The sequence below is a fragment of the Orycteropus afer genome, unplaced genomic scaffold (assembly GCF_000298275.1).
Source record: "Orycteropus afer afer isolate SDZICR_OR568_19922 unplaced genomic scaffold, OryAfe1.0 scaffold00256, whole genome shotgun sequence".
NCBI classification, from domain to species: Eukaryota; Metazoa; Chordata; class Mammalia; order Tubulidentata; family Orycteropodidae; genus Orycteropus; species Orycteropus afer.
The window spans coordinates 1615526-1630167 of NW_006921843.1; positions in this window are offsets into that span (position 1 = coordinate 1615526).

Below are 14642 nucleotides of genomic sequence, written 5' to 3' on the forward strand. Positions count from 1 at the left end.
CAAGGAGCATATTCAAGCGGTCAACAAACTTGAAAAAATGCTCATGATTTTTAGTTATTAGAGATATGCAAATGAAAACAACAATGATATCATCTTGCCCCAGCACTAGTAGCAAAGTTCAACAGACAGAAAATAACAAATGCTGGTGAGGATGTGGAGAGATTGGGACTTTGATATACTGCTGATGGGACTGTAAAATAATACAACCATTGTGGAAAGCAGTATGGCGATTCCTTAAAAAGTTGGCAATAGAAATACCATTTCACCCAGCCATTCCATTACTAAAGAAGTGAGAGCCATGACAAGAACAGACATATGCACACCCATGTTCATCGCAGCACTATTTACAATAGCCAAGAGATGGAAACAACCTAAGTGTCCATCAACTGAGGAATGGATAACCAAACTGTGGTACATACACACAATGGAATACTATGCAACACTAAAGAATAATGTAGCATTAGGCAAAACACTGCCTAACACAGATGAACCTGGAGGACATTATGCTGAGTGAAATAAGTCAATCACAAAAGGACAAATATTGTATTAGTCCATTATTTTAAAAGTCAAGGAAAGGTTTATCTATGAGAGGAAATTTTCTTTGTTGGTTACCAGGGGTGGGAGGGGAGGGGAGGGAACACTGTTAGATAGATAGATATAAGTATTGATTTGGGTGAAGAGAAGGACAATATACCAAATGTGAATGATCAATATGGTGGCATTGAGGAAGAGAAAGACATAGAGAAGAACATGGGAGATACAGACGACGAAGATGAACCCTTTTTCGCATACAGTACTGCATTGTCAGTGAAGGCAAACATGGGTATACAGGTGGAAAGATGGGTAGAGAAGCTGAACTATTAGGTATGTCTATGAAGCAGGGAGTGTATCCAAGAACATGTAGAGGGTTGACAGACAATGGCCTATAAGTTTATGTGAATGATACAGAATTCCCATGTGTATAGTAGAGGCACAAGTTGCAAGGTTGTAGTCACTGCTTGGTCACAGCCAGCTACCCAGAGGGACCGAGTAGTTGAACCTATGGGCTCGGGACCATAATCACAGGGGACATCAAGCTCAATTGGCTACTACACAAAACATTGTTCCACCTCCTGGCGAGTAGCGACTGGCATCTTAATAGCTAGCAAGCTGCCATCTAGATGCAACGATGGGTCTCTCCTCATCCAGAGCAAAGAAGAATGAAGAAAACCAAAATTCATGGAAACAATTAGTCCTAGCGACTGGTACACCATTTGATCTGCAGCCTATTCAACTATGAGACCAGAAGAACTAGATGGTACCCAGCTACTACAGTCATCCACTTGGAAGGGGATCTATATAGTAGATCCTTGGTAGAGAGGGAGAACAATGTGGAACAAAACTCAAAATCATTTGGAGAAAAAAATAAGGTGGGGCGGACCAGATTTGCTGGTCTGACATAGCCTGGTGGAACCACTGAGACTAAGGCACCTAGATGCCTTTTGGGTCTGGAATTGAACCCACACTTGTGGCTTCCAGCCAATCAAAAGACAGGCATATTGGACAGTTACCTGAGGTAGATAGACTCCTTGGAGAGAACAATCATGGGAGAAAGAAGGGCTGCATATGCACAGGGAGACAGCTCAGGGGGCAGAAGTGCATGGAGGGTGGACACAGGGAAGAGGTAACTATCGGGAGGAAGTGGGAGGGGAGCTGTTGCATTGTGGTAAATGGTGGTCAATGTATGAGACAAAGTGTATGTGAACTGCTGTATGGAAAGTGAGGTTGCTCTTTAAATTTCACCCAAATCACAATTAAAAAATAATAATAATGAAAAGGAAAACCAATTAACAAAGATACAGAAGATAATCCTGGACCCGTGAGCTTTGAAAGGAAAGATATAGAAGTGGACTAAATTCCAAAAAGTAGAAGAGTTTGTATGAAAACACCAAAAAAGGAGACATATGGAACTGCAGTCTGTTACTGATCCTGACAGTACAGACAGCTTGGATAGTGCCAAGTGGTGGTAGTGTGATGACCCAGAAAGCTTAACTGATTCCATCTTGACACACTGATACCCCCATAAAGTTTTTTTTTTTTTTCCCTTTAGCTAAAGGTTTAGACAACTCCATCCTGTTTCAACTGAAAGGCTGCAGGCCTAGACCACCCCATCCATTCTGGCAGAACATGGTGACCTAATTAAGCCCCTATGACAACCTCAGAGACAGAGCACAATGCCAGGTGTTGCCTATAGGTGTGACTTGCTAGAGAAGGTATAATGCTTTTTCAGCTTCTGTAAAAGTGTGCTTGGAAAGGATGAGTTCTAGTTGAAGCCCCCACAGCAGATGAGGAACAACCACAATGCCAAGGAGTTTCTCTACAGGTGTTATTTGCTAGATTAGGTTTAACATTGCTTTCTGCTTCTGTAAAAGATTTCTTGCAAAGGATAGAAAAGAGATACTCAATATTACATTCCACCTGCTTGTGGGTTTTGTCTTTATAAACCCTGTGAAGCTGCTCTTCTGGGTCGAGAGTCCCTTTTGGGATGAGCCACCTTTCGACCCCGGAATTAAAGGTCTTAAAGCTTGATGTGGTCTCAGAGTGCTTGGCAACTCTGTATAGTCCATCTTGCTTTTAATATATAACTTATTTTGGAGGCCCCAATAAGATTGTCACCAGCCTGAGGAGTGGCCTCACTGCTGGTCTACCCAGACTGGTGAGGGACTATAGGGGAGGTGCCCCTTGAGATGTTGCAGGGCCCCATGGTGCTGTTGTCAGTTCTGGAGAGCTCTGCATTGACTGCTGACGTCCTCTTGCCAAATTTCTTAGAGTCCTCAGAATCCTCCAAGGAGGTAAGAGTCTGTCTGTCTCTGCTTTCTGGTCAGTTGGAAGTTTGGGTTAAAGTCCTGACAAGGACTTCTCCAGGAATTGTCCTTACAGGGGCCATGATGGTGGCCGAAGAGATTCCTGCTCTAGTGTTTGTAAAAAAAAAGGGTTTTATCTTGGTTTCACTCTCTATATATGTCATATATGTCTGGGCATCCTTTTTGTTCTCAACGTCTTGGGCCACATTTCTTTACCTGCCTCTGGGAGAAGTTTCTGAGCCCAGATGCTGTTCCTTTCATTCTGAGGTGCTGATTTTCCCCAGCAACTTGTCCTTTCTGTCAGGAAACCCAGTGTCTGTCTTTTCTACCAACTATCTCCTCTCCTCTAAGCCCACCCTGCTACCTAGTGGCCACTAGACATAACTGCTTTTTTGCCCCATTTGAAGTAATCCTCTTTACCCACATTTTCTGCCACTGCCGTTGCTTCCCAATGCGAATTCCCTCCCATTATTACCGTGAGGACTACTCACGAGGACCTCTGCCTCAACTACATGCCTTTTCCATCCTGAACTCTTCTCTGCCTCTTCAGGAAGCTTGGGACTCTTATCAGTTTCACCTGGAGTCCCCTCTTCCCTCTTTCTTAGAGCAGCTGACTTGGACTGTGGTTCCAAGGCCCAGGTCTCTTCAAGACCTTGCAATCCTTGCTCTCCTGAATCCTGTCAGAGAGGCTACTTGCTGGGAATTCTCAGCTTTTGAACCATGCCATTACCAATGCTACCTGGGATACCGGCAATGATTCCGAGGACCGGGCCCCCTACCCTTCTGCCAGGTCCCTGGTCCCACACCCTCTTGTCCCTTCCCTTCCTGTAATAGGACTGCACACATCTGAAAATCATCCACAGAGGGCAATGCCCATTGATTCACATGTACTGAGACATCTGGATTAACTTTATCCTCTGTGTACTTGTCATTATTTTCCTATTCCTGGAGAGATTTTGTGTCTTGCCTGACCGATGGAACCATTTCGCTTGTAAGGGAGTGCACCATGGAGCCTAGGGGTTTGTTCCTTCTGGGCTCTATCATTTATGACTCAAAACTCCCCTTTTCCTCATTAGGGACATAAAAGCTTCCCAAGTCTTGTTGCAAATCTAGCTTCCCTCCTGTGATTTCGTCCCACCAATTTTCACCATGGGAGGATCTTCAAGCCATCCACCTTCCCCCATTCAGTGCATGTTGGACTACTTCAAAGAAGGGTTCTCCGGAGACTACGGAGTTCATATGAAAAGAGAGAAACTACAAACTCTTTGTGAATTGGAGTGGCTGACTATGGGTGTGGAATGGCCTGACATGGGATCCCTGGATCCCTGGGTTACTCAACAGTTCTCAAATGTGGTTACGGGGAACCCAGGACACCCAGATCAATTTCTGCATATTGATTTCCAGCTGTCTCTTGTTCCAAACCCCCCTCCTTGGCTTAGGGCATGCACTATGGCATCCCCCCAGCATCAGATATTGGTTACTCATACCTTAGCCAGATCCAGGAGAGGTTGTGTCCCAGTGGGTGATAAGGCTGAGTGTGTGTCCATTTTGCCTCCCTCAGAGGAAGAGCCAGGTCTTCCACCTCCCCCTTACCGACAGGCACCACCTGCTCTTTCCCTTTTGGTTTCTTCTCCCTCTGTGTCTTCCTAAGAGACTTCTCAGAGGCACTCGGCTCTGACTCCCCCAGGGTCACCCCCAAGCTCCCATATGAGATCCACAGATCTGCCAGCACCTGCCCCAGTTTTGCTCCTACAACAGGCACCACCACCTGCTGGAGCTGATCCCAGCAGCCCTTCCTGGTCTATGTTCCTTTATCCACCTCTGATCTGTATAATTGGAAGGCTCAAAATTACCCTTCTTCTGAGAAGCCCCAGGGTCCCTGGTAGAGTCTATCCTTCAGACTCACAGACCCACTTGAGATGATTGCCAGAAGCTCCTATTTACTCTTTTCACCAGTGAGGAGAGAGAACGTATTAAAGCAAATGCCCGGAAATCTTTGGTGCCCCTGGGTCAATCTGAAGCTGAGAATGCCCCCAGGATAAATGAGGTCTTCCGCTTGGAGCGACCCGATTGGAACCCTAACACTGAGGGGAGTATTAGGTCCTTGACAGATTTTCACCGGGCTCTCCTTTCTGGCATCAGAATGGCTGCCAGGAAACTCATTAATCTGTCTAAGACAACGGAAGTGATCCAAGGGCCTGAAGGGGCCCCAAGGGCAATCCCAAAGCACCTCCAGGAGGCCTTTCGGATTTTCACGCCATTTGATCCCATGGCTCCTGAAAATGCCAGGGCCATTAATTTGGTGTTTGTGCATCAGGCAGTGAGGGACATCCACAAGAAGTTACAAAAGTTAGAGGAATTTGCAGGCATGAATATCTCCCAGCTCTTAGAAATAGCACAGAAGGTGTTTGACAACCGGGGCATTGAAAAACAGGAGTGGTCTGGAGGCTGAAAAGATAGCCAGATGACAGGCTAAGATTTTGGCCATTGCCTTGAAGGGAGAAGGAAAAGAAGGAAAGGAAAGAGAATGATAACCAAATAGGGAGGGTAAGCAAACAGGTCATCCTTGGCTGCAGAAGAATCAATGTGCATACTGTAAGGAGATGGGACATTGGAAAAATGAGTGTCCAGTCAGGAGAAGAGAACTTAAGGAAAAGGTCCTAAATGTGGCATCTCAGGATGAGGACTGAGGGGGCTGGGGCTCTTTCTCCCTTGGCCCCCGAGAGCCCATAGTCACTGCAACTGTGGGGGGCCACCCTATAAGATTCCTAGTGGACATGGGATAGGAAATGTCTGTCCTCAAATTTACAGATGGGCTGCTGTCTAGGAAGATGACCTATATACAAGGGGCCATGGGAAACAAACAGTCATTCCCATGTACAACTGAAATAACTGTTAATTTGGGAAATAGCGATGTCACTCATTCATTTGTGGTAATCCTGGACTGCCCATTTCCCTTGCTGGGTGGAGACTTGCTTCAAAAGCTTAAAGCTCCTATCTCCTTCTTCCCCACAGGGACCTGGCTTTCTGTGCCTCCTACCTATCAATTGACAGTAATCACACCCTTTTCTGAGGAATATTTGCTTTTGACCTCTGCCTCAGAGAGTGACCCCTCATCTGAACTGCTACAAGAACTACAAAGGGAGATTCTGAGAGTGTAGGCTAAAAGCAATCCACCAGGACTCAACTGCACATCAGCCACCAGTAGTGATAAGTCTGCTTGCTACTGCCACCCCAATACAAGTAAAACAATACCCTGTGAGCCAAAAGGCATGGCTGGGGATCAGTCCACACATACAGAGACTGTTGGAGGCAGGGTTCTTGATCCCATGTCCGTCTTACTGGAATATTCCAATCCTCTTGGTTCAGAAGCCTGGAAGCTCAGACTACTGACCTGTGCAGGATTTGAGAGAGGTAAATAAAAGAGTTGAAACCATTCACCCCACTGTTCCTAACCTGTAACTCTACTCAGACTCCAGCCACAGAATACAAATACCTTTTGGTATTTGTTGATACCTTCTCAGGTGGAAGCCTTCCCAACCAGGCAGGAGACAGCACAGGTAACTTCAAAGAAGTTTCTCCAAGAAATAGTTTCCAGGTGTGGCCTTCCTATGAGTATAGGGTCTGATAATGGGCCAGCATTTGTTTCTACATTAACCCAACAGGTTAGTAGGGCCCTAGGTCTAACATGGAAACTACACTGTGCCTACCGGCCCCAGAGTTCTGGACAGATAGAGCAGATGAACCAGACACTTAAGTCCTCCCTTTCTAAACTGATTTTGGAGACTGGTGAAAATTGGTCTACAGTATTGCCTTTGGCTCTGCTGAGGGCTCAATTCACCCCCTACTGAACAGGTTTCACCTGTTTTGAGATCATGTTTGGTCCTGCCCCTCCTTCCAAGGTTAAATGATGAAGCCCTAGCTGAAATGACTAATCAGCCTCTGCTAAAGTATCGTCAGTCCCTCCAAATGTGCAGGGACAAGTCCACCAGGTCGTGCGTGAACTCCTGCCTCTGCCCAGCTCCGCCCCTGCTCACGACTTTCAGCCTGGTGATCAGGTCCTGGTTAAGTGATTTCAGAGGGAGGGACTCACAACTGCCTGGAAAGGACCAGTCCCAGTTATTCTGACCACTTCAACTGCTATCAAGTTTGCTGGTGTCAAACAGTGGATCCACCACACCTGTGTGAAGGCAGCTCCTCTTGAGTGGAAAGCAGAACCTGGATTGGACCCACTTAAGATAAGATTTAAGAGACTTAAGGACAAATATGTGCTCTTAATTTTCTGCTGTTGATTTTGGTCCCCAAGAATTATGGGAACCCTGCTAATCCTCTCTATCCTGAACAGTATATTTTTAACTTGTATTCTACACATGTAGGTCAGCTTTTGGCCAATGCTACCTGGAGATACCCCCAAAACCTTACTCTTTACCTTGATCTGTGCTCTTTTTTTCCTGTAGAACTCAAAGCACTCCCCCTTGTGCCAGTGTCAAAGAGATTTCTGTTTGGAGGGGCCAGCTATGCTAACATCCCAGGAGTGTAAGTAGCCTTGGCAGGTCAAAGGAGTAACTCTGGGTGTGGGGGAAAAACCACAGAAAGGCCCTTCAGAAATTAGATTTTTGTCTCTGCCATGCCACCACACCCAACCATAAATGAAAACAGGCCTATGCTTACTACTGTCCTGAGTGGGGTTGTGAGACTATCTTCTCCTGGGCAGGAAAACAACAAGATTCCCTAATAAAGGTGTGGAGAACTTTCTGTCCCAGAAGTTCCACAGTAGGAAAGTGCAATCCTTTCTCTGTGAGAATCACTGGGCCCGAGAAGTTCTCCTGGATATTGGACCACACTTGGGGTATTCACCTGTACCTGGAGAGGATAAAGGCACTTTCTTTACTGTCCAGAGACAGCTCCAGGTTCAGATATCCCAGAGGCCCATTGGACCAATAGCTAACATTAAAGGAATCCAGCTAAGGCCCCCTCCTAGACCAAGCCCCTCGAGTGAGCCCACAGGGACCAACCACACCAGGTCCTTTCAAGCAATTACTATGGGACTCCTTGATACTGGACACCAAGTGCAGCCTAGTTTGTTTAATATACTGAATGCTATGAATCTCCTGTACAATCAGACCCACCCAGAGGAGACTTCTGACTGCTGGATGTGCCTAAAAATCAGACCCCCACATTACATAGGAATTGGGTCTAATCGACCTCTAGGAACCACCAACAACCATACCCACTGTCCCAAGTGGAGCCAATCATATATTACCCTAGGAGATGTCCAAGGGACAGCTACTTGCATCAGATCTAAAAGGTTTGATTTAAAGACCTCTTCCTGTGCTTACATATGTAACAAAACTATTGTAGTCTCTGCATCAGCTGTTTTCTTTTACTTAGCTCCAAATGACACTTGGTTGGCCTGTACTACTGGACTTACTAGGTGTGTCTTGGTGACAGACTTTCAGGAAGATAATATTAACCCTCCAACTTTATGCATCTTGGTCACCATTCTACCACAGGTATATGTTTATGGAGGGTCAGAAGGCCAAGATCTGAACTTCTCCACAGAGGAACATCACAGATGGAAGAGAGCCCCACATATCATGGTTCCATTCCTGGTTGGGCTAGGCATAGTGAGGCCAGCAGCAGTGGGGACAGCAGCACTAGTTAGGGATGAACTAGGAATGACAGAAGCTGTTCCCCAGGTTGATGCTGATATTGAAGGTTTAAGAAACACTATGAACTGATTAAACAGATAGGTGGAGTCTTTGGCTGAGGTAGCCTTTCAGAAGAGGAGGGGATTAGACTTACTCTTCCTCTTCTGGGGGAGGGGTATGTGCCACCCTGGGGAAAACATGCTGTTTCTATGCAAATGAAACTGGCATAATTCAAGAGAGCCTCCAGTTATTTAATAAAAACCTTGAAGATCACCAGAGGAGACATGAGAACTCCATGGTCTGGTTCCACCACGTTTGACTGGTCACCCTGGTTGACCATTCTTCTTTCTTCCATAACAGGGCCAGTCTTACTCATCATCCTGGAATTACTTGTAGCCCCATGCCTCATTAATTGCCTCTTCAAATTTATACAGGACCGCCTCTCTGCGGTTAAGCTCCTGGCCCTCAAATCTCAATATGACCCCATTCTTCTGGATGATGAGTCAATGATTTGAACACACATAAGAAGAGGAGGGAATGTGATGAGCCAGATAGCTTAACTGACTCCATCTTGACACGCTGATAACCCCATAAAGTTTTTTTTTTTTTTTCCTTAAGCTACAGGTCTAGACAACTCCATCCTGTTTCAACTGAAAGGCTGCAGGCCTAGACCACCTCATCCATTCTGGCAGAACATGGTGACCTAGTTAAGCCCCTATGCCAACCACAGAGACAGAGCACAATGCCAGGTGTTGCCTATAGGTGTGACTTGCTAGGGAAGGTATAATGCTTTTTCAGCTTCTGTAAAAGTGTGCTTGGAAAGGATGAGTCCTAGTTGAAGCCCCCACAGCAGATGAGGACCAACCACAATGCCAAGGAGTTTCTCTACAGGTGTTATTTGCTAGATTAGGTTTAATGTTGCTTTCTGCTTCTGTAAAAGATTGCTTGCAAAGGATAGAAAAGAGATACTCAATATTGCACTCTGCCTGCTCGTGGATTTTGTCTTTATAAACCCTGTGAAGCTGCTCTTCTGGGTCAAGAGTCCCTTCTGAGATGAGCCGCCACTCGACTCCATAATTAAAGGACTTAAAGCTTGATGCAGTCTCAGAGTGCTTGGTGAATCCACATAGTCCATCTCGCTTTTAATATATAACAGTAGAACCTAAGAATTAACCTAAAAATCAGCCTTAGTAGCCAAGGATTGCATGGAGGACTACTCTGGTGGCTGGTGAATAAAAGGGGAAGCAGGAAAGAGGAAGGCAGGCTGAGCTGTGGACTTTTGCTTGTCCAGAGGATGCAGCTATTTTGAATGTTTACAAGTGGTTTGGCCATTTGGGATATTTAAAGCAACAGTGTTCTCCCAGATTCCAGGGACTTAAGAACAGGCTTCACTTGCTGGGAACCACAAGGACATTCCAGACACCAACAACTGAAAAGGTGCGGCATTCCCCTTGTTACTCTGATATCCCACACCCTCTTGGTGAACGGAAGTGTGGACATCCCTCACTCCCACCCACCTCTTAAGACAGCAGGAATTCCATCCCAGTCTTTGTGCTTGGACAGAGCCTGGGTGCCTGTCCCATCATGCTCAATTATTTTCTTCTTTCTTCTTTTTTTTTAGTTTGTTTGTTTTTGTCTGTTTTAAAACTACTACTACTATTATTACTTTTGTGCTTTTATTATTATTTTTTATTCTTCCTTTCCCAGGTTCTAGTATTCACCTTTCTCTTTTCCCTGTTCTGGGATGTAATTTTTTTTTTTTTCTTGTGGTTAACCCCATTACTTGTTATTCTTTTTGCATTTTTCTCATTTTTTTTCTTCATTATTCTCCTTCTCTACTTTTTTCCCTTATTGCTCTCTCCCCAGATATTGCATCCCCTCCTTTTTTTTTTTTTTTTTGTTACTGTTCTTGTGTGATTACAAGGTGTGTTTTTTGTCCATTTGCTTTTACTTTTTTGGTGGTTAGTCAATTGTTATTGTTGTCTAACTTAGTGGGAGACAGAAAAAGTCCCCATATGACACAACCACATTGACATTTCCTGCAGCTTCACTTACTAAGTGAGAGCCACCACTTTCCTCTCCAGCAACAGGCCAATGATAAACAACCACCAAGAAGAGACTGACTCACTCTTAGCTGCTCTTCACAAACAGTTAACAGAGATCTGAATACAACAAACTCAAAATGTCTTGGAGACAAAAGACCATCACAGTTCACACAAAGAAGCAAGATAAAATGGTAGAAACAAAGGAGCAGGATACAGACACGGAATACAACCCCGAGGAAGAAGCACCATTGGAATTCCCTGATAAGGAATTCAAAAGAATTATACTTAAGTATCTTCAAAGGATTGAGAGAAAGATCAAGGAAAACACAGACAAAACCCTACAAGAATTCTGGAAGAAAATACAAGAACAAAAAGACAAAATAAATGAAAAATTGGAAATGATTAAAAATCTAAAGATATAAATCCAGAAGATTAATACCAAATTGTCAGAAATAGATAACACATTGAAAGGGCAAAGGAGTAGAATCGATGCAATGGAAGACACAATTAATGAGATTGAAGGCAAATACCAGAATACTTCTTTGGAAAGGGATCAATCAGAAAAAAGATTAAAAAAAAAAAAAATGAAGACAGCCTAAGATTGACATGGGATACCACCAAAAGGAATAACCTATGTGTTATTGGAATTCCAGAAGAGGAAGAGAAAATAAAACCACTGAGAAAATTGTCCAAGATTCCTTGGAAGAGAATTTACCTGATATGATGAAAGATGAGAATGTATACATTCAAGAAGTCCAACAAACCCTAAACAGGATAGATCTCAAAAGAAAATCACCAAGACATATCATCATCAAACTCATAAAAACCAAAGAAAAAGAAAGAATCCAGAAAGCAGCATGAGAAAAACAAAAAGTTACTTACAAAGGACAACCAGTAAGAATAAGCTCTGATTTCTCAGCAGAAACCTTGCAAGAGAGAAGGCAATGGGATGATATATATAAAACCGTGAAAGAGAAATATTTTCACCCAACAATTATATGCACAGCAAAACCATCCCTCAAATATGATGGTGAAATTGGGAGATTTCTAGATGAGCAGAAACTAAGGGAATTTTTAAAAACCCAGATCAACATTACAAGAGATAATAAAGGGAGTCCTTTGAACAGAGAACCAAAAATAGCAAACAATAACCAATCATTAATACACAACATGACATATCCCAGAAACCACGGCTATCTATATGTAAAATAAGCTTACAAGATTGTAAACAAGGAACCAGAGTCATCAATTGGAAAATGTGGACAATTACAAACCAAAAAGAAGGAAATACTGTATAGTTACAGAACTTCTAAATGGAGAAGAAGTCAAGAGTTTGCAAGACAGAATAACTGTTCTAAACTTGGGGAGAAAATTATGAATCACAGGGTAACTTCAAAGAAAAATGATAAACCTTCATATCACAATAAAAAAGAGAAAAAGCCCAAATGTTCAGAAAATATTAAAACAACATCAACGAAGGAAATGATGACATAATTCATAAACATAATGAGCTCAGCACAGAAAATAATATAGAACAAAGAAACAAGGGACACCATGAAAAAACACATAACAAAATGACAGCAACCAATTCATCCTTGTCGATAATTAAACTGAATGTTAATGGATTAAATACACCACTCAAGAGACAGTGAGTTGCAGATTGGATAAGAAAACAAAACTCAACAATATGCTCTCTATGAGAGACACACTTTATAGAGAAAGACCAAAATAGACTAAAATCACAGGTTGGAAAAAGATATATAATGTAAATGGTAACCATGTAAGAGCAGGAGTGGCAATATTAATTTCTGGTCAAACTGACTTTAAGACAAAAACCACCATATGAGACAAGGAAGGACATTATTTATTGATTAAAGGATCAATTGACTAAAAAGATATAACCATAATAAATATCTATGGACCCAATGAAAGAGCCCAAAAATACATAAATCAGACTTTAAAAGAGTTGAAAAGGCAAATGATAATGTCACAGTCATAGTGGGAGACTTTAATACACCACATTCAATGAAAGATAGAACAACTGGAAAGAAACTCAACAAAGATGCAGAAGACCTATACAATACTATCCACCAACTTGATCTTATAGACATTACAGAGCATTTCACCCAACAACAGCACAATATACATTCTTTTTCAATGCACATAGAACATTTTCCATGATAGATCATATGTTAGGCCATAAAGCAAGCCTTAATAAATTTAAAAACATTGAAATACTGCAAAGCATGTTCTCAGATCATAATGCTATCAAATTAGAAATCAACAATGGGAAGATCAATGGAAAAAAAAGAGTAAACACATAGAAACTGAACATCTCCTTAAGAAAGACTGAGTAGGAGAATAAATAAAAAATGAAATTAATGAGATAGGATGGCAGAAAGGGTAGAAAGACTGCACAGACCCTCTTCAACAAAGAAATGGGAACCAATTAACACATATACAGAAGATAATCTTGGACCCCTGAGCCTTGAAGGGAAGGATATAGAAGTGGACTAAACTCCATCTAGCAGAAGAATTTGCATGAAAATACCAAAAATGGAGACATATAGAGCTGTGATCTGGCAGCAATCCTGATGGCACAGACAACTTGGAGACTGCCGAGTGGTGGTAGGACCTAAGAATTAACCTAAAAATCAGCCCTGCTAGCCAAGGACTGCACGGAGGACTGCTCTGGTGGCTGGAGAATAAAAGTGGAAGCAGCAAAGAGGACAGTGGGCTGAGCTGTGGACTTTTGTCTGTCCAGAGGGTGCTGCCATTTTGAATGTTTACAAGCTGCTTGATCATTTGGATATTTAAAGCGACAGCATTCTCCCAGATTCCAGGGGCTTAAGAACAAGCTCCAATTGCCAGTAACCCCAAGGGCATTCTGGACCTGGACGACTAGAAAAGTGTGACAATCCCCTTGTTATTCTTATACCCCACATTTCTTTGGTGAATGGAGGTGCAGCCATCCCCTACTACCACCCACCTTGTTGGCCCGCAAAAACTCCATCCCAGTCTGTGTGCTTTGATGGAGCCAGGGTACCCTGCTCTGCCCTCCCCTGATTTTTTTTTCTTTCTTTTTTTTAATCTGTTTTTTAGTTTGCTTGTTTTTGTCTGTTTTAAAACTACTACTATTATTATTACTTTTGTCCCTTTTACTATTATTCTTTATTTTTCCCCTCCCAAGTCCTACTTTTCAGCATTTTTTTCTTTTCTCTGTTCCCGTTTGCAATTTCTTTCTTTCTTTTTTTTTTCTTTCTCATAGTTAACCCTGATCTTTGTTTTTGTTTTTCAATTTTTCCCATTTCTTTCTTCATTATTCTTCCTATCTACTTTTTTTTCTCTTATTGTCCTATCCCCAGATATTACAGGTTGTATTTGTTTATTTTCCTTCTTCTTTATCCCTTTTTTCTATTTTTGGTTACTGTGTCTGTGTGATTACATGGTGTGTGTTTTTTTTTTTTTTTCATGTGCTTTTACTTTTTTGATAGTTATTCAATTGTTCTTTTTGTCTAACAGAGTGAAAGACAGCAACAGTCCCCATGCAACAGAACTACACCCATATCTCCAACAACTTCACTTACTGAGTGAGAGCCATCAATTCCTTCTCCACCAATGGACCAACAATAAAAAAAACACCAAGAAGATCCTGACCTACCCTTGGCTGCTCTTCACAAACAGTTAACAGAGATCTAAATACAACAATGCCATGATGTCTTGGAGAAAACACACCATCACAGTCCACACAAAGAAGCAAGATGAAAGGGTAGAAACAAGGGAGCAGGATACAGATCCAGAACACATCCTTGAGGAAGAAACAGCAATGGAACTCTCTGATAAGAAATTCAAAAGAGTTACATTTAGGTATCTTCAAAGGATTGAGAGACAGAACAAAGAAAATACAGGGAAAAAAAAAAAAAACCTAGAAGATTTTTGAAGACAATACAAGAACAAAATGACAAAATAAATGAAAAATTAGAAATGATTCTAAATTTACAGATAGAAATCTAGAAGATTAATAATAAATTGTCAGAAATAGATAACACATTAGAAGGGCAATGGAGTAGAACTGATGCAATGGAAGACAGAATTAATGAGAT